At 35.5% G+C, this 21,806-nt stretch overlaps 1 protein-coding gene and 1 pseudogene across 4 annotated transcripts in view; both read right to left on the bottom strand.

Moving 5' to 3' along the window:
• Positions 1 to 21,806, bottom strand: part of NRG3 (neuregulin 3) — a 1,143,185-nt gene that overhangs the window by 505,995 nt on the left and 615,384 nt on the right. The gene's annotated exons all lie outside the window — the stretch shown is intronic.
• On the bottom strand, positions 20,930 to 21,311 carry LOC129076284 (60S ribosomal protein L31-like; annotated as a pseudogene).

Here is a 21,806-nt window from a genome sequence, read left to right as displayed (position 1 = left end):
AGACAGTTCTGTGTAAGATGTGGTTTTTTTTCTTCCTATTTCTCATTCTATTTAACCTTCACAAGAACCCTTTGTTAGAGTATCACCAATTCCCAGCTGAGAAGCTGAGGCTCAGAATGTACATTATGGAGTAAGTTTTCCTGCAGATTTGTCAGACCCAAAAACCTGTGTTTTTGCCCTGTATATAAGCTTACAAGTAAAATTAATTTAATTAAATTCTAAAGGATAGATTTATTACTCATAAGTGTACAATAATTATTTCATATATATTATAAAAATTTAAAGACTCATCCCAATTTTTTTGTTTTACAACTCATCTACTGATGGGCACTTGGGCTGTTTCCAAATCTTGACTATTGTAATTAGCCCATACGGGTGCATTTATATTCTCTTGAATCAGTGTTTCAGGATTCTTAAGATATATTCCCAGCAGTGGAATCACTGTGGTATATTTACACAATTGAATATTGTGCAGCAGTAAAAAGAAGGAATTTTTACCTTCTGTGACAGCATAGGTGGGATTGGACACTATTATGCTAAGTGAAATAATCCAGTCAGAGAAAGCCAAATACCATATGATCTCACTTATAAGGGGAATCTAATGAAAAAAAAACCCAAAAAACTAAGGAGCAAAATAGAAGCAGATATATAGAAATACAGAATAAACTGACAGTTATAAGAGGAGAGGGGGGAAGAGGTGGAGATTGGTTGAAAGGATGTGAAGGGATTAGCTAAATAACATATATGAATGACCCATGGACATAGACAATGATGTGGGTGAGATTTGACTATGAAAATCAGGGGACAGGCTGGGTGAAGGGAGGCAAAGGGAAAACAGTGGGACAACTATAATAGCATAAATAATGAAACAGTTAAAAAAACTCATCTCACATAACGTCTTGGAAAATAAAGCAATGGAAATAACAGGGATCTTTTCTATTCCCTATTTTTTTAGGAGACCTCAGAGAAAACATTTGTATTTAGTAAAATGATGCTCCTACAAAGAAATCAAATATATTCTTTCTGAAAGTCATCTGTAAAATGACAAGTCCTAAATAACAAGGCCAGGTCAAGAACATGTAATGAAATGAAGGAGCACGTTGCTAATTATTATTTTTATAATATTCTAGAAAAGAAAGGAAGGTTTATTTGTAATTGTTTTGGTGGGTAGTCATAGCAAATGAACTTTTGCTATGGAGAAAGGAGAAATGCAATATTCCTTTTCCAGAACTGTTCGTTGTGTCAATTTCCCCTTCGAAAGTATCAGCCAAGTCTCTTTTTAACTGTGTGTAAAAACAAAATCAAATTAGGTTGGCTCTTATTTTGATGAGGTCCCACTTGTTTATTCTTTCCTTTATGTCCCTTGCTTTAGGAGACATATCAGTGAAAAAATTGCCACATAGGATATCTGAGAGTTTCCTGCCAATGTTCTCCTCGAGGACTTTGATGGTGTTGCGACTTATATTTAAGTCTTTTATCCATCTTGAGTTTATTTTTGTGTATTGTGTCAGCTGAGGATCCAATTTCAATTTTTTGCATGTAGCCATCCAGCTCTCCCAACACCATTTGTTGAAGAGGCTGTTATTGCCCCATTTTATGCTTCTGCCCCCTTTGTCGAATATTAGATGTCCATAGAGACCTGGGCTTATTTCTGGGCTTTCTATTCTGTTCCACTGGTCTATGGGTCTGTTCTTGTGCCAGTACCAGATTGTTTTGAGTATAGTGGCTTTGTAGTAGAGTTTGATGTCCGGTATTGTGATCCCTCCTACTTTGTGTTTCTTTCTCAAAATTGCTGCGGCTATTCGAGGTCGTTTATGGTTCCATATAAATTTTTGAAATGTCTGTTCTATTTCTGTGAAATACGTCATTGGTATCTTAATAGGGATTGCGTTGAATCTATAAATTGCTTTTGGTAGTATGGACATTTTAAGGATATTAATTCTTCCAATCCATGTGCACGGTATATGCTTCCATTTATTTGTGTCTTCCTTAATTTCTTTTTTCAATGTTGTATAGTTTTCTGCATACAGGTCTTTTGTGTCTTTGGTTAAATTTATCCCTAGGTACTTTATCTTTTTTCGTGCTATATCGAATGGTATATTTTTCCTGATTTCTTCTTCTTCTATTGCATTGCTGGTGTACAGAAACGCCTTTGATTTCTGAATGTTGACTTTGTATCCTGCTGTTTTGCCAAATTCACTTATTAGGTTGAGGAGTTTTTTGGTAGAGTCTACAGGGTTCTCTATGTACACGCAGCAGAAAGAAAAAAAGAAGTACTAAACTTTGCGACAGCATGGATGGAACTGGAGAGCATCATGCTAAGAGAAATAAGCCAGGGGGCGAAAGACAAATACCATATGATCTCACCTATAAGCGGAACCTAACCAACAATGCAAAGAAGCAAGGCAAATATGACCAGCAACACTGAAAGGAAAAGAAATCAACAGAGACAAGAGGGAAGGGGGGGGCAGGGAAAGGGAAGGGAAGGGGAAAGTCAAGGAACATATAGCAAGGACTCATGGACAAAACCAAAGGGGAAGAGCTGAGGGAGAGAAGGTGGGAGGGGGCAAGGGAAAGAGGTGGGGGGAAGGCAGAGACAAATGTATTTAAAAAGTAAATAAATTAATTAATAAAAAAAAAATTAGGTTGGCTCTGCATTGTAAGAAGTTCATAATGACTCTTTGCCTCTAGTGGTATGGGGTTTTCCCCAGGAGAAAGTTAGTTTTCCAGCTGAATTCAACATTCTTGCAGTATTACTGCTGTGAAAGGAATATATTCACATGTCATTTTATTTAACCCTCGCTATGCCAGGCTCTTCTCCTTCTCAGGGCGTCTTTGTTTCCCTCTTGAGAACCATTAGTGTCTGCTGGCTTTTCCATTCCACATAGGCTTTTTCCCTCCTGCTACTTACCATGTCCCCATCTCAGCTGGGCAACGGGCTGCTTTCAACATTCATTCCGGTTGATGCCCTAGAGCCGCTTTTGGGGTCAAGGTCCCCAAACTCAGCTGTGGTCCATTAGATAGGCTGTCTTTATGTCAACCTCTTGCAGTTTAATGTCTTACACAGTTTTTCTGAAAGGTGTTCTTTAAGTTTTGTTCACATCTTCTTTTCAAGAACCTACAGGGTGCTTATGGATACTTGGGCTGAGATAATTTTGAGTGACAGGCAACAAGCATTCTATAAATTATTCCTGTACATTGAGAATAAAAGCTTAATCCTACACCAAATCTATGTGAGTGAATCTTCTTTCCTAGGAACTATGTGAGTGACTCTTCTCTCCTAGAAACTCCTGTGATCCTTCTGTCTCAACCATTTGTCAATCCAAATAAGTTGTCCTCCTAGCTGTAAGTCACTGAATCTCAAACATGAAGGACCCTTTTGCAGTCAAGGAATCCAGTGGTAAACCCACATTACAATATCCCTCCCAGTGGTTTTTAGGTTTCTGATGAAGACACACAAAAATGGCAATAAGCCAGTGTTTATTTTGAAGCTAAAATATTTCTCCTCTAACTTCCGCATACTATTCCTGTCCAAGAATTCATACCAAAGGTTCAGCGAATGAAGATGTTTTCTGTCTTTTTCCCTCAAATCTCATCAGTGCTGCACAACCAGGATTCTGTTACCAAAAAGAAAAATTAACACAAAGCAAGAACAAGAACCACTCTTACTTATTTCACCTTAATAATAGGTTTTTAAAACTCATTTTGTTAAGTGTATGCACCACACCAAAAAGGTAACCATTGTAAACATTTAAACTCTTATAAGACTGTTACTTTGACTTTAGTTTGAGTGTTTATTTGCCTTTTAAGCATTAGGAATAAAAACACTATCATCACGAAATGATACACAAGATCTTATGGGAAGGATGGGGACATCCGGCTTGTAGTCCCTGTTAATAATTCGTTCCATGTAATATCCATTCAACAGAATTAAGAAAAAATTAGTGGTTTTATCCAGACTGATTAGTAGTCAGTCCCCATCTTCTAGCTAGTTCTATAACTTAGAGAGAGGGCAAAATTTAACTGGGGCCAGATAGGGTGAAAATTCAAAGTTAATTTAGCAGAATCCTTCATAAATTTAGGTTTAAATGTGAAAATCAGTACATCCTGTTTGCTATGCTATTTTGCACCATGTACTAAAAAATCTTTAAAAAAAAAAAGAAACGACAACAAAAAAAGATTTAAACTGTTGGAGTTTCTAATTTCACTTTTGGAAATTTATTCTAAGAACATGATCTGAACAGAGGAACAACTTATGCACAAAATATTCATTAAACTGTACATTTAATAGGGAAATATTGGAATTAACCTAAATAGTCAATAATTGGGGATAAGATAAAATTAACTTTATTTGGTGTTTGGTATTTAATTTAAACGTCTGCAAAAAAAAAAAAAAGGTTATTTACAATGAGGTTATTGTAGCATTGGAATGTGTAAAGAGAATACAACAGGATAAAAAGATAATTATAGGGATAGTGAGCTCTCACATATGTTAAGTAAATACTAAAACAATAATAAAGCTTGGAAAAAGAATTTTTTAAAATCATGCCAATAGAACATGTTGGAAATATGGGCAATAGTTTTATAATTCTTTTCTTTTTCAAAATGAATATGAATAACTTCAAATGGAAAGGGAAGGATACCTTACATTAAGAAAAGCTGACTCCTTCAGAAATAGAATATCATCTCACATCCAAAGCAGCTGTGCAGATTACAGTGGTATTATTACAAGGTTTATGAAATATGAATGCTGACCCTGTCTCCTTGCAATGTACTGACATTGAATGACTTTTACTGCAGGTCAATTACTTTTTCTCTTACTTTTAATTCTTTTCCAAATTTCATCACTACTACTACTCTGTAAACCTAAAATTGAACAAATCAGTCTCTTTCTTAATGTAATGTTTTCTTTTGTCTTTGAATAATTTTGAATATATTACAAAACTTTGTATGCATAATGCTAATACCAACATTTGTCCATGAGGGCGTGTTGTCAGGGAGACCAAATCTGAGTCTGTATTCTAAACGGCTCTCAAGTCCTTATGAAGTTCAATGCATGTAGATTCTAATGAATGAAAATAAAATCTTATCAGTTGTCCTCTGGAAATTTCAAAATAGTCCTGCATTCTTTAAGTAAGAACTCACTGAGAATGTGAGGATCAACAAAGAGTACTTTGCCATACTTGATCTTTTTCTCTTTTCATCCCTTTCTTTTCCATTTCTCTCTGCTGTTCTCTGCAGTGCTTTTCTCCCTTCCTGCCCTTGTGCAGTGGCCATCCCTCTTACATCCCTCTAAGGGGAAAGGGCAGGACCTCAGCACTTTGCATGTTCTCTGGGCTGAAATGGTGGTACAGACAAGGCCAGGCGCAGCTGGCCAGAGGTGGCCCATGGGTGGATTTACCAGGAAGCTGATGAAACCCACTGGCTTAGACCTTCTTCCAAAACCTTTTATATATTTAGAATTTGTTACTTTGCAGAGGCCCCACAACTTCTGTAAGACAAATGTCCCTCAAAAGTTAGATCAACCACTGCACATGGGCAGTTTTCCCTGGTTACTCTCAATGGCACTTGGAAGGGAACACAGATCTCTTTTCTTTTGATATTGACTTCTGTGATGTGAGGCATAGTTGGTCAAATAGAAAGGGAAAAAACACTGCAGAGAAGAGCAGAAGAGAAATGGAGGGAAAAGGGATGTGAAACAGAAAAAGATCAAGTATGGACAAAATGATCTTTGTTGATCCTTGAGAACTGAGACTAAAATCACATCTTGTTTCATTCCCAATGAAGAAAACATGGCCTTTCTATGTGGCTCCAAAGGGATCAATTCAGGGACCATGAGAGGAATGGCCTTAGGACTATAATTATTCAAGTTCAAATTAAAAAAAAAAAAAAGAAGCCCATCTCTGTGTCTGATATGCTTATAATAGCCAAATCCTTAGTTGCCAAGATATCAGATGATTATGTTTTTCTGAATCACACCAAAAACAATTCATTAACTTTCCATTTCAGAAATTGGTAGATGGGACTTACAGTTTGAGCTGATAGTAATTATCACAGAGACACCGTGTGTTTAAAAATCTAGTTCAATTTCTTCATTTACAGACGGGAATGAGTTTAGAAAGGAGAAATGGCATAACGGGGGAGATGGATTTAGCAGTAAAGCAGGGATAGCAATGATTTTTTTCCATATTAACATATCTTTGCATATTGGATAATCTGCTTTAGAAAAATCAAGTTCTCTGATGTCTTAAGGAAAAAGTAAAAGTTCGTTAATGTTAATATCTAATCTCCTCATACACATGTGCACAAACACCCACACATACAACCATAGTGGAAGAAAATTATATTTTACCACATGTCCTATTATTTTAAAATTCCATTATAAATATTGTTGAAATAGTGATTATATATATTTGGATTTTCTCACCCATATACGTCTTTGCTCTCATTTCATTACTTATTAATTGTGCAGAGGAGAGTTAGAAGCCAGCAGCAGATACACAAGGGGGTACCCCCCAAAATGGAATTATCTTCTGGATGGTGGAAAACACTCATAGGCTTTCCCACTAGGTGAATATTCTAGGAACCCATCTGTATCATTGTACCAACTGGTGGTGTTGTCAGATGCTGCATTCAGCTTCAGTGAATTTTTTAAAGACTTTTTCAACACATTTGCCTGTTTCATGATGGGTGATTTACTAGTGCACCCACCCACACTGCACTGAGTGTTCAGCAGTTTTTGACCAAAAACAGCACAACCCCCATGTGCCCCACCCTCCCTATTCACCTGATACTGCCCTGAGCAACTTTTTTGTTCGTTTCCTTGCATGAAAAAAGTCCTCGAAGGGAAACGTTATGCCGATGTGGAAAAGGTGAAGCAAAAAATGGCAGAAACACTAAAAGGGATCAAAATCGAGTTCAAAAACTGTTTTGATCTTTATTGCAGTGTCTCTGGTTTATTTTGCTTGCTTGTTTGTTTTGTTGATAAAGAACAAACTGACAATAACCAGAGGGAAGGGGGAATAGTGGGGCAAAGAGGGAGAAGGGTCATCAAGGAACATGTATAAAGGACCCATGGACAAAGCCAAAGCAGGTAAGATTGAGGACAGGAGGTGGGGGTGAGTGGGGGAGGGAACTGGTGGCAGGAAAATAGAGACAGCTGTACTTGAACAGCAATAAAAAATAAATAAATAAAAATAAATTTAAAAAACTGTTTTGAGTAGTAGGAAAAAAAAGTCTTGAAAGGTGCATTGCATCAAATGGAGAGTACTTCAAAGCTGACTGAAGTTTAAGCATGTAAAAATAAATACATGAAATACACAATTTTTTAACAAATAAATTCTGGGTTTTCTTCGGGTCCCCCTTGTAAAACTAATTCTCTTCTCTATTTAGAAATACTAAACTTCAGATGCTTTCTCATATCCCTGTCACATACACTTGGAAATGCTTTTAGCATTTTATTCCAAGGACTCCACCGGAGCTCAGAGAATGCTGAAGCCACAGCAATCAAATGCCCCGGGGTGAACCCAACTAACACACAGGTGCTTTTCAGTGGGGAAGAAGTTCTCTCTTAAGCTGAATACACACCTGAATTTAATTTTCCATGGATCCTGGAATTAAATTCACAAAAAGGATCAATTTTGTCTGTGGGATCACAAGGTAGATCCTAATGCTTAACTTCTGGGAGATCACTAAATTTTTGATAAGATGTAGTGGATACTATCCTCAATCAAATGTCCTTCTACAAATACTCACTAAAGTTTGCTTATAATTTCAGCTTCACTGTACTAAATCAAAAGAACAAGCTTTACAGTTCATTTACCCAATGTTATGAAATGCAGCTTTATATAGTCACCTTCCCTTTCCGAGCCTCAATTTCTCTATTTGCAAACTCTTTGATGATAGGGCTTGATAATGCCTTAAGACTATTTCTAGCTCCAAGTTGTTCTCAGTCTTAATAGCTTTTTATCCAATATGTACTGAAGGAATAAATTTACATAACCACTCTGAACCACTTGGGAAATTCAAGCTTATGGTATCTCAGAAGTTCACAATGACATTAGTAATTATGTTAATGATTTTTTAAAAAAAATCACCACTGAGAGTTACTTAATTTTTATTTAAATGAAAGAAAGAGTTATCCTGATAAGACAAGGAATACTTCTGATATAGTTACTTAATTCACTCTGGTTCTGCATGAAATTGAAACCATTTAGCAGAAAATTAAATTAACATTACCAAGAAATTAAGATAAAATATGAGGATCACCATGTAAAGCTATTTGTCATTCTGGAAAGAATGGATGATCCATGTCAGCTTTCAAACTCTGCTCCATGAGAAACTGGAAATTATCAAGAGCTTTCAAAGTGATGGAAAAATGGATTTTGATACGGGTAAATGCCAGCCAATTCAGAGAGTGAAAGGACAACTGACTGTGACAGATAGATTCACTATCCATGAAGATCAAATTATTGAAATACAGTGTACAAAGAACCTTAGAAGGGCTGGGCTTTGCTATCATGGTAAGAGATTAATATCAGGGCAATTAGAATAAACTTGAAGAAAATACTTAAGAATGATTCTGATTTTTCCTGATATCTCAATAATTTTAAATTCCCTTTACTTTCTCAGCCAAAGCAAAGATAGCATAATTAAGCATGAAAGGAGATTTAAGAAGAAGAAGAAGTCTTCTGAGTATGCAGAAGCAAAGTCCAAGGTTATTCTTCCATTTATTTAATAAGCCAGAAGGCACAAGCCAAAAGCCAATTCAGAGCATTTCCTGGGGTTGATCACTGACCAGCTCCATTAACCAGCAACAAAGCTCAACACTACTGAACTACTTGGTGATTTTATATATATATAAATCTAAAATAAACTTGCATAAACCTATGACTAATAGATAGGAAATAAGACCCTAGTTTAAGTGTCAGATACATTGTGAGTATCTGTAAACAATAGGGAAAAACGATGGCACCCTTAGATACCTCAGAACACAACCCAAACTTTTTGCAAAGTTAAGACAGCTAAAATAAGGATCTGCTACACACTTTTTTTCATTCAACAAGTATTTTCTGAGGACCTAACTATGTCTCAGGTACCATTTTAGTTACTTTGAACATATCAGTTGCAAAAAGACCAAAGGTCCAAATTTCAGTCCTTGTGGAGCTTACATTCTAGTGGAGAAAGTGACATTAAACAGTGATAATTATGTGATAGTACATCCTATGATATATCTATATCTGTATCTATATCTATATCTATGTCTATATCTATCTAATCTATATCTATATTGTTTTGTTTTGAAATAAGAATAGGGTGATAGGATCAGAAGCACTGAGTGAGATGTGAAGTTGCAGGCAACTTACAGTGTTAAACATACAGCTCAGGGTAACGATCAGGGTCAGGGTAAGGATAAATAAGAGTGTAACACATGAGCAAAGGCTTGAAATTGATGAGGTAGTTAGCTGACATCTGGAACAAGAGTAATTATACCCAAGGGAAATTCTAGAGCCTGCAGTTGAAGTGTGATGGTGTGACCTGAGGAGAGAGAACAAGGGGAATGAAGAAGAGAGGAAATCAGAGACAGAACCATTGTAAAAACTCCAGTTTTTCTGATAGTGAAATGGTGATCTGGGTTTTAAGCTTAGGAATAACATGATCTGACTTATGTTGGTCACTCTGGCTGCATGTTGAAAGTAGACTATTAATGAACAATATTTGAAGCAGAAAAATTTATTGAATGTTTATTTTATTATTTATTATAAATTGTCAAGGCAAGAAATGCTACTGGTTTAGATCAATATAAATGCAGTAACAATAATAAGAAATGGGCAGATCTGGGGATGAATAAGGTAGCTAATGAAGTAGGTTTTGGAGAGAAAAGCAGAAATTTAATATTGGAAATGTTGAATTTGAAATATCTATTAGACATTGAAGTAGAAATATAAAGTAGAGATTTGGAAAGAAAGCCTTGTATAGGAAAGGAGATCTAGGCTGAAGCTGTAATTATGGAAGCTGTCGAATTAAAAGTGGTACTTAAAACCATGAACTTGGAATAAATTGAACAATGTCATGAGGAAAGAGAAAAAGGAAAGATCTTCAAGGACTAAAATGCTCCCGTGTAAAGAGATCAAAGAAAAATGAAAACAAGTGATCAGTAAGGTAGAAAAAAAATCACAAGAGTGCATATAAAGTTGAGAGGCAAGTAAAGAAAGTTTATTCAACAGGAGAATGTCATGGCCTTCTTGATAGATCATTCAGGACTGGGAAATGACCTTGGGATTGAGCAGTGTGGGGTCAGTGTTATCTCTGTATGAGTGTAAGGGTGAAAGACAAATTGGAGAAAGTTGTAAGAACTGAAGTAGAGGAATTGTCTGCCTGAATATAGACAAATCTTTGAAGTTTTGCAGCAAATGGAAGCAAAAAGGTAGAAATTTGAGTAAAGTGATGATTTTCTTTTCATGAGAATTGACATCATATTAATATAGAATAGAAATTATCCAATTCAGTGAGTTTTAAAATCAGATACTGTGTGTAAAACGCAGTTCTGTCACTTAATAGTTTTATGACCTCTAAAAAAGGTACTTAATTTCTCTGTACCTCAGTTTCTCTATCTTACCAGATAAGATGTTCTAATTGGCTTTAGTCAGGAACCTCTAGGGAGACAGCACTGGGTTATGGAGAGATTCAGAGAGATGAAAAATTATGTTCCACACTTCTTACTTAGAAGCGATATGATCTTGGGCAAGAAACTTCTTTTTGGATCCTTAGCATCTTCATCTTGAAGTAGAATAACAACATTTGTGCCACTGGAATTTGGTAAGAATTGAATAAAATAATGCAAATGAATTGCCTACAATAGTATCTGGCACAAAGGTGCACAGCAAGCGTGATTGCGCTTTCATTGCTTTCTCTATCAGCTCTCAGATGAAGGTCCAAACTCTCTGAATTGATGTCTTCTGCACAATCAAATGCAATATTACTCATTGATCAATGAATCTAGTCTCTAGTCCATTCATAATATTATCTTATCTTGAATACTCCTATGACTATTTCTTTGGCTTAGATACTGCTTTACTCCTAGCAATGACTTTACTGCCTGAGCCTCAGCCTACCCACTCACCACCCAGGGTCTGAGTCCCTTGAGTTCCAACCATACAAATGGTTCCCTATTGAGTCTACTGTCAAAGCAATGCCAGCATAGGGAGGCTTATTTCAAAAAACGACCAGCATAAACATCAAGTACATTTAAATCATAGGTACTCTAAATGTTCCCTGGTATAGATTTTTAGACCATTTATTAGAGAGATTTTCATACATATAATAACATGTTAAATATACCATGTCATAATATGAGGATAAGTACAGTGGCTAAACTTGCAAAAGTACCAGTTTCTAAGTCAAATAGATCTGACCTCAAACCCAATTTCAATGATAGTAGTGGAGTGAATGTGGGTAAGCTAATGGGTTTTCCTAAATCTCAGTTATCTCCTCTACAAGTGGAATTTAAAATATTTATGTAATTTGTGTGAGTATAAGCTGAGCTAATTCAAGCAAAAGCTCTTAGCAGAGCAACTGACATGAGTAAGTAGTACCAATGTTTATCATTGGTTAAGCCCATCTCCATATTAGGTACTTGGACACACAAGAGTTTCACACTGAATTTTTTTTTAAATTCACAATTCAAGATGAGTAATGACACGGAGGCTTTAATCCAAACATTTTTCTAAATATTAGAGACTCTAAAGTATGAAGCTTTTTGTGAAAAAATAAATTAAAATAAATATAGAATATGGCACAAAATCATTAGTTCTTGAGGTTCTATGTAATTCTCCACCTGAGACACAGCAAGCCCTGCTGTCCTTGGTGAGGGTGTCACAGCCCTCATAGTTGAAATGAACAGTCCTCCCCAAGGAGGCAGTTCTCCTTACCACCACGAAAGCCATCCCTGCTTCCACGAGACACTCTTTTGGGAAAGAAATCCATCTATAGAGATTCTATCTATTACGTTAAGGCAAAAACAATAATTTTATGTGAGCTGTGTGAGAAAAATAAGGTTTTTTTTCCTCAGAGTATTTCAGATTTAATCAAAGCCATTTATTTCTTTATATTTACATATTATTTAGAATTTGGGGAACCTCATTCCAAATCAGTCTTATTACTATCTGTATGGACTTCAGCAAGATACGTGTCATCCACAGTTCTGTTTCCACATTTAACATTTCTGTTCATATAAATCCTTAAAGAATAATATTTCTGTTTGAGGATGGTTGTAAAGATTAAATGAAATTAAATGTATAACACATCAGGCATATTCCAGATTTAGTTCTTCTGCACTGCGATTTGTGGTTTGTCACACTTTGGTAACTTCTAAATAACCCGGATCTACTATTGGTTTGAAATTATCAAAAAGCTAGCCTTATCCTGTAAAAAGCTAAGAATAGGTTCATAATTATGTCCCTGATTTTCCTCACATACATTTAAATGAATCCATAGAATTTTAATTGAATTTTCTATTTTCACTAGATTTGAGATAGATTTGATGCACATGCAATACAATAGGGCTTCTTTATTACACATGAAAATCTTGAGAATTATCTGCTAAACAAATATTATGTCCATTTGATAGTCCTTAATTATTGTGAGCCTTAATTATTGAGCTGTAATCAATATATTGAACACAACCCAAAATATACTTAATGTCATTCTGGGCTTTACCAGCTGGATTTAGAAACTCAGTGTGCATTTTCCTGACACACTCAGAGAAATGTGAAAAGAAATGGCATTGCTTTGGCTCTATATTTTATCTGTTTGCCTTTTCTCAAAAGTAACACAAGTAGATAAATCACTAGATAAAGATAAATGTCTTTTCTCGGTAGTCAACTGTGTATAATTGTAATGTCTGTCATTTTCAACCCTAATATGAAGCCATAAATAAGGATTTATATGAACAATCAAAATAAGGATTTATGAACAATCAAATTAGCAGTGGCCTCTTGACATACTTAACCTGGATCCTAGAGTCTGGATACATTCACCATACAATTGTGTTTAATGTGTATAAATGTCTGTCCTCAATGTAGCTAAGCTGATCCAGCTAGTGGTACACAGGACATATGCTGTGGTGTTAGAAGCCTACCTTTACAGGCCAACTCCTCTCCTTAGCAGCTGTGTGACATGGAGAAAGTTACTCAACGCTTCTGACCCTCCGCTTATTTATCCATAAAAAGAAACAATAATAGTGTCACCCATGTTGATTTTGCAAATTTAAAAAGTAAATGATGGAAAGTGGACCCCTATACTCTGTCCATCATGGTCATAAATTAGTCACAGAAAATTTTCAAATCTATAAATTCGCTTTCTGAAGTGTTCACCTTAAATGTATTTACATGTTTACAGAAAGAGGAAACTTCTGGGCTTTCATACTAACAAAATTATTAAAAATGAAAAAAATGCCCTCAGACTTTGTGAATGAATGGGAGGAAAGTACAAACAAACAAACATAGACTGTACTGATTCTTTCCAGAATTATTCCTAATAAATCACTTTATGCTCATTTACAGTTTACTTAGGACATCTTGCTCTTCATCAGTAGCAGCATATTTCTTATGAGACTTCAGGATAATTGTTACATTTTAGAGAAATGCTAGATGCCTGTTTCTGATTAGATTACCCTTCAAACACCCTACCACTATGCTTATGTGCTTCCCATACTAGATGGCCTAATATCCCGAATTAGTCAAATTAATATTCAAAAACAGAAGCTCTCTTTGTACCCGATGTTAAAATCTATTGACACCTTGTTCTTGAATTATTGAAATATATATCATTATCAATCTGTGTAAGAGTGTTTTATAAATTATAAGCAGGCAATTTATTTAAAGATATATTCTTTTCCAGATTTAGCTAAAAAATTAGCAATCTTTGTATTCAGTTAAGGTTTTGGAGATTAATAAGGTCATTTGGAAAGAGCAGGATTATAACAGGGTCATGGGTGTGGATTTAATTCCTCTAGACCCTACATTGGGGCCATAAAGGACAAGTACCACAATAACATTCAAGAGACAATCTGAATGTCCTTGTTAGGTGCAAGATGAATTGTAAAAAATGCTGTAACCTCATTATCTTGTTTGTACTGCAGGGCATCCTTCCACTGCTATCGCTCCCACTTATAACTATGAAAACTAGTATTATTTCCATTTTTAAATGATTAAGGTTAAAATAACGTGAGGTCTGAGAAAAGCTGGCAGACCAATACACATTACAATAGATACAAAATCCAGAAGAAGACATTGCCACTCTCCTTAAAAGAGCATGGAGAGTGCAGACAGCCTGAGAATCCAAATGTGGAAGCAGTTGAAGAGTCCTTTAACCCAACTCTGTCTCTGACCAACACTGTGCTTCTACTAGGCAGGATTTTCCTATTAAACTCTGGCTTGGCATAAGGAAATTTCACAAGAAAATCATTGACAAATGAGGTCCTGGCTGCTCCAGAGCAGGGACTGCTGTGACTGGAAACAAGAAAAATCAGATCAAGTGCAAACTGGGAAACAACATATGGTACTAACACCATGGGTGACTTATTTGAGATTCAAAAATGCAAAAATTTAAAGATAAAAAATAATAACTACAATTATAATAAATACCTAAAATAAAAAACGCAACAATAACAGTGATTATGACAAAAGCTAATAGATATTAAGTGTTAATGTATGCCAGACACTGGGCTAAATTCTTTACCAGACATTGTTTTGTTTAATCTTCAAGACAACTCTGGGATTGAGCTATTAGAATTCTCCTTTTAAACATAACAAAAATAAGGCTCAGTGAAGTTAACTAATTTGGCCAATGTCATAAAGTGAAAGGGTGATGGTCCTGGATTCAGAAACATCTTAGATTGACTCTGAAATCCAATTTCTTACCCATCATGTTATACAGCTTGCTCTTGAAAAACACTGATGAGCCATTCACTAAATATCCAAACTGTTACCAAGATCCAAAGTGTCAGTCCAGGTAGAAATATACAAGCACACAACCCTGTTTTACACAACTACCTTGTTTTTTGTGTACCAAAAAGCCATTATAAATAACTAACAACATGGATGCTCACAAATTCAAATACAATAAAAAGAAGAAAAAATACTTCACTAGATTCTAGAGATTAAAAGTTTAATGTATAATTACATTTCCAGAGAGTTTTTACATATAAAAAGCAAATTAAAACTTAATGCATGTAACATTTTCTTTAATTTTCCTAGAAGCAACCACGGGGGTTAAAAAGAAAGTTAAAATTAAAATTAAAAATAGACTGACATGTGACTCAGCAATCCTACTTTGAGATATTTATCTGAAGAAACCCAAAACACTAATTTGTAAGGTATATGCACATCTATGTTTGTTGCAGCATTATTTACAATAACAAAGATATGGAAGCAACCTAAGTATCCATCAATAGATGACAAATGGGTAACAAAGGAGCGGTACATATTATATATAACAGAATATTATTTGACCATCAAAAAGAATGAAATCTTACCATTTGTGACAACAAAATATAGAGAAAAAACTGATCGGACAGAGACTGGGGGTGCTGAGTAAAAAAGGTAAAGGGATTAAGAAGTACCAATTAGCAGTTAAGAATTATCATGGGTATGTGAACTACAACTTAGGATATATAATCAATAGTATTTCAATAAGTATGTATGGTGTTAGGTGGGTACTAGACTTATTGGGAAGATAACTTTGTAAATTACATAAATGTCCAACCACTATGCTATACACCTGAACTAATATAATATTGAATGTCCATTGTAATTGAAAAATTTAAAAATTTTATAAATATTTCTATTTACTCAATTCTGCAGAATTCTGCATGTGGATTCTTTATTAACAGGTAGTTCTGATTCATTGCATATGATCTGTAAATGTCTCTTATTTTTATGGTTTTGAGTTTAATAATGGAAAAGAAACCACTCCATTGAAGAGATGTCTATATTTTATTTATTTATTATTTTGTTGCATTCTTGAGCCCTTCTCCTGGGAGTCAACACATCAAAAACTTCTGGGACAAAAGAATAGAAACACAACAGCAAATTTACTGCCAAGAGTGGAAATTGTAAGCTCATCTCAATAAAGAGAAAACACCAACCAATTAGGGGTGACACCAATATTAATTTACTCTTGATAGAGGAATAATCAATATTGAATAACTAATCTTTTCACAGTGCTCACAGTTATCTATGGTAATTATTATTATTGTTATTATTTCCATGAAAGGTAGAAGATAATAACTTTGGCACTTTAGGCAAAAATAAAAACAAAGATTAGTACACATTATTCCTGGTAGTGAATATTTTCAACCACTTAAATGTGTCATTCATTTAACCAAGAAGCATTTAGGAGTTCACATGGAGAACAATTTTAAATCTGTGATGTATTTTGTTCTTCACATCAACCCAGGGAGGCCACATTACATACTGGTAAAAAGCACAGTTAAATTATTTTCTGAAAGACACAATGACAGTGAGGAGAAGAAACATTCAGGAGCAAAATTTTTAGGAGTAAAATTGACAGAATTGGATGTGAGAGGTGAAAAAGATTGAAACAATCTACTATAAAGCAGGGACAGGCGATTGCCTTAGGCAAAAATGTATTTGATGGAAGTAAACACAGAAGAAATAACTTTGTTTGGAGGCAGGGAAGAACACAGACTTTCATGAAATCCTAAAAATAATAAAATAATAAAAGTTAACATTTATTGACAACTCACTGTGTGTAACACTCTGATTTCGCTTTATACTGATTTTTTCAGAAAGGATTGAGGTTCACCACAACCAGATGAGCTATTGTTTACCAGTGAAAGAGGTGGGTAAATATGGCCAATCCTAGTTTTCCTGACCACAGAGTCCAAGTTCATAATTACCAAATCCATCAATTCCCAAAATAAGGTATAGTATAAGTTATCAATGTAATGTATTGCTTAAAAAGACATAAATGGGGAGGAAGGATGTATGTTCAGGGAAGTCATAGGAGTACAGGAGAGAATAGTAAAGAGGATACTGCTTCACCTCACTGGGATCCTGGGATCAGGAGGCAAGAGTTGGCATCGTACAGAAAGAGAAGGTTAGACACACAAATGCAACTGTATCACATTCTTGTCCGTCATAACACTTCTCTTAAATAATCTAGACATCCTAAGAAACAGGCAGGGTACTCTGCTAAAACTGACAGTGGCTGCTGTGTGGACAGGAGGGCAGGCCCGAAAAGATTTGCTTATCTGTAGTGGGACCATCATTGCGGATTACTCAGTACACAATGCTACAGTCCACTCTTGTAACAGCTTTGTCTTAATTCTTAACCAAACATTGCATTTTTGGTTTGGTAATATAAGTGGCAGCACCTCGACAGCTTCATTCTGATGGCTGAGGGGATACCTACAGAGAAGATGCAGAGTATGTTTAAGGAGCCCTTCTCAAATCTGGAAGCCCCTTGGGATGAGTGTGCCTTCCTTAACCAACTTACATGATTTATCACCCAACTCTGGCTTCAATTAAAAGATTTTCTGAATTGCTCATACTTGCTATTATTTCTCAATTTTCCATATAAACTGGATTTTTCTTTGCTTGTGACGAAGTCTACTTGCTAATGAGACAACTACAGTGTCAGAAATGTGTCCCCACCACACACACACACAAGCACACATACAGCAGCAGCAAGTTGCTTAGCCCCAGTAATGAAGACATGGGGCTCTGTCAATTACATTGCAATAACTTTATCTGTATCACTTAAGTTCTCAAAAATCCTTATTTCCTTGTAAGAAAATTAAGAATACACTAGCTATCCCATGGTGTTCTTAAAAGGAATACATAATAAAGTTTTATAAAATGCCTGGCAGAAAAATAAAGGCTCAGCAATACTACCCAATTTTCTTCCCTTCTATCCCTGATTAATGTATCAGTGTTATAAAATACATCCACAAATACTGATTCTTTTTCAACTTAGCTTGGACTGAAGGCTTGTCCAAGACATAGGCATTGAACAAAGCTGCACTTCTAAATATAATGTTGTATTTCCACCCTAGAGTGGTACTCACAATTTTCAAACAACTTTCAGCAACATAGGCTAACATTTATGAATACAATCAATAAATCTAAGATTATTTTTAAATGTCTTAGGTAAAATGTTTTCTATTTCCAACCAATTAAAAAAACGATTAGGATTAATGTGCAAAAACATAATTAATTAAACATAGTAATCAGCCCTGGCTATGGAGGCTCAGTGGATTGAGCATCGGTCTGTGTTGAGAACCAAAGAGTCAGTTTGTTTCTTGTCAGGGCACATTCCTGAGTTATGGACCAAGTCCCCAGCTGGGGGCATGCGAGATGCAGCTGATTGATGTTTCTCTCACACATTGATGTTCCTTTCCCTTTCTTTCTCCTTCCCTTCCCGTCTTTTTAAAAATAAGTAAATAAAATCTTTAAATATATCAATCATTTTGGCCCTTAGTTTTGTCAATCCAAGAAAGTTGAAACAAACATCAGTATGGGAATCACACTCTCAGAAGTAAAAACTAAAGACCTGAAACTATGAGATAACACAGGAAGGACCTATAGGGAACATTAAATTTGGTAGGGGGAGGGAGTAAGAAATTCTGCATTTTAGAAATTTATAACACAATGCCACAGCCTTCAAAATAAGTAATGGCTGAAGAAAATGTCATTGATTTTCACAATTAAGGCCACAGGGCTTTAGAAAGAGCAATTTCAATGGATTGAGAGGGTTCAAACCAGAATTTAAACAGTTAAATTTGAGAGAGAAACAGTAGTAAACTAATTGGTAGTAATTTTGAAGTCTGGCAATGCAATCAATGGGAGGCACAAGATGGTAATAAAAACACCCACAAGCTCTTAGAAGAGACTTTCTTTGTAGGGGAGAAACGTATTTATAGGGTTTTAGATTTACCCTTGATTTAAATCACGGTAAAGATTCTGGTGGGGAAAGAGGAAAATAAGATAAATACTTCAATAGTAAGAGAGTAAATAGAAGGGGCGAAAGGCACTGATGGAAGTTTAAGCTCATTAGTGTGCTAGAAAAATCTTCCAAAACTAGAAGATTGTCTTATTCCATTGTTCACAAATATTCATAATCACCACATTCCATAAAAGGACTGTTTATTTCCATTGGCACTAGGACTGACCATGTGAGTTGCCTTTGGCCAATTATACATGAACATCTATGAAAAATACTATATTTGAGTGGAAGTTTTAAGAGCTAATAGTTTTTACACAATCTTCTCTTCCCCTATAGCACTGGAATCACTGTGTGCCACTATAGCTGTTGCTTCACAAATGAAAATCTTGTGGACCAGAGCTAAACAGAGCTGAGGAGACACGCAAAAAACAGATCCGAATAGATGCCAACATGTAATATAAATAAGATACAAAAGTATAAGTCACTGTGGTTTGTGGAGCTGTTTATTACCAAACACAACAAACCAATATGCAAATACAAAGACATATTTAGAGAGTAATACAAGCGATCCTTCTCCCTGTACATACACATTGTCATGAAATCATCACCATCGTCTCTCTAGAACTTTTTTCAGCTTGAAAAACTACTTCTATGTAACCATAAAACAAAGCTCCCTACATAACTTCCCTCTACACCCAGCTCCTGGTAATCAGTACTCTACTTCCTGTCTCTGTGAATACTCTAGGTACTTAATATAACTAGAATAATGCAATATTTGCCCTTTTATGACTGGCTTATTTGACTTAACATAGTGTCTATAAAGTTCATCCATGCTGTAATAGGTGTCAGAGTTTTCTTTCTTTTAAATGCTGAATAATATTCTATTGTGAGTATATACCATATTTTTTTTCTTTTATTTTTTAATTTTTTATTTTTTTTCTTTTTTTGCCTCCCCCCCACCTCTTTCCCTTGCCCCCTCCCACCTCTTTCCCTTGCCCCCTCCCACCTTCCCTCCCTCAGCTCTTCCCCTTTGGTTTTGTCCATGAGTCCTTGCTATATGTTCCTTGACTTTCCCCTTCCTTTCCCTTTCCCTGCCCCCCCTTCCCTCTTGTCTCTGTTGATTTCTTTTCCTTTCAGTGTTGCTGGTCATATTTTCCTTGCATCTTTGCATTGTTGGTTAGGTTCCGCTTATAGGTGAGATCATATGGTATTTGTCTTTCGCCCCCTGGCTTATTTCTCTTAGCATGATGCTCTCCAGTTCCATCCATGCTGTCGCAAAGTTTAGTACTTCTTTTTTACCATATTTCATTCATCCATTCGTGTTTTATCTGGCTCTTGGGTTGCTTCCAGCTTTTGCTACTGTGAATAATGCTGCTATATACATGGGTATACAAATATCTCTTGAAGTCCCAAATTTCCATTCTTTTGGGATTATACCCAAAAGTGTAATTGCTGGCCATATGGTAATTCTATTTTTAATTTTTGAAGAACTGCCATACTATTTTTCCATAGCAGCTGTACCATTTTACATTCTCATTAGCAGTACACAAGGGTTTCAGTTTCTCTACTTACTTGCCAAACACTTCTTACTTTATGGTTTGGTTTCATTTATAAAAGTAGACAACTTAATGGGTGTGAGGTAGTATTGTATTGGGGTTTTGACTTGCTTTTCCCCAACAGCTGGTAATATTGAATATTTTTCCACATGCTTATTGGTCATTCATTTATCTTTGTATAGAAATGTCTTTGCAAGTCCTTTGCCTTTTTTTAAATAATCATATTGTTTAATTTATCATTGTTGACTTTAGAAATTCCTTAAATATTCTGGATTTTTTTTAAACTTTCCAAATGATTCTTTAATGGGGAACTACTTTAAGATATACAATCACATTACATGGCCACTAGAAACAGGAGACCAAACCTCAAAGGCAGCTTTATAACTTTATTTGACAATCAGTAATTAGTTCTCATCCACATTGACTGTTTGTAGATTTTTGGAAGTGGTGACAGGTCTGTAGATGACCAATGTATAGAGCTTGTTTGGTGAATCTTCATCTTTATTTCACTTTCTGGACAACTGCATGTGGATACGGTATGGGAGATCCCTTATTCCTTTGGCCCAGCCAGAAGGCTTTGTTGAGCCTGATGTCAATGCAAACATCTGGAGTCCCCATCTTTTTCATGGCAAATTTCCGGATCTCTTTGAGTGCCTGAGGGGCACGCTTCTTGAAGCCCATTCCATGGATGCACTTATGGATGTTGATGGTGTACTCTCTGGTCACTACCTCGTTGATGGCAGAACAGCCCTTCTTCTTCTCTCAGCCCTTCTTTGTGGGAGCCATTATGCTGGGCCCAGGTTGGAAAGAAAGAGTGCGTGGTATTATTGTGAGAGAAGGAAAGCCAAATATTCTGGATATTGTCCACTTATGAGATATAAGATTTACAAATAATTTCTCCAACTGCATGGATGCATGCATTTTAATTTATAATTTCATTTGATCCACAAAGTTTGAAATTTATAATTTCACGTAGTCCAAGTTATCTTTTATTCTGGTTCCTGTGCTTTTGACATCATATCCAAGAAATCATTGCTAAACCTGTTGTCACAATGCTTTTTCCCTTCTCATGATTTTATAGTTTTACCTCTGACATTTATGTTTTTGATTCATTTGAGTTTAATTTTTATGTGGGTTAAGGTTAGAGTTTAACTTCATTGTTTTGAATGTGAATATCCAATTTTCTCAGTACCATTTGTTGACATGACTGTCCCTTTCTTGTTGGCACATTTTTAAAAAATCATTAGATCATCCATGGGAAATTTATTGCTGGTCTCTCAA

Source organism: Pteronotus mesoamericanus, unplaced genomic scaffold, assembly GCF_021234165.1.
Source record: "Pteronotus mesoamericanus isolate MK-2021 breed Mesoamerican mustached bat unplaced genomic scaffold, CSHL_Meso_final contig_59, whole genome shotgun sequence".
Classification (NCBI taxonomy): Eukaryota; Metazoa; Chordata; class Mammalia; order Chiroptera; family Mormoopidae; genus Pteronotus; species Pteronotus mesoamericanus.
Note: the sequence above shows the minus strand (reverse complement) of the source record. Positions and strands in the feature narration are given on the sequence as shown.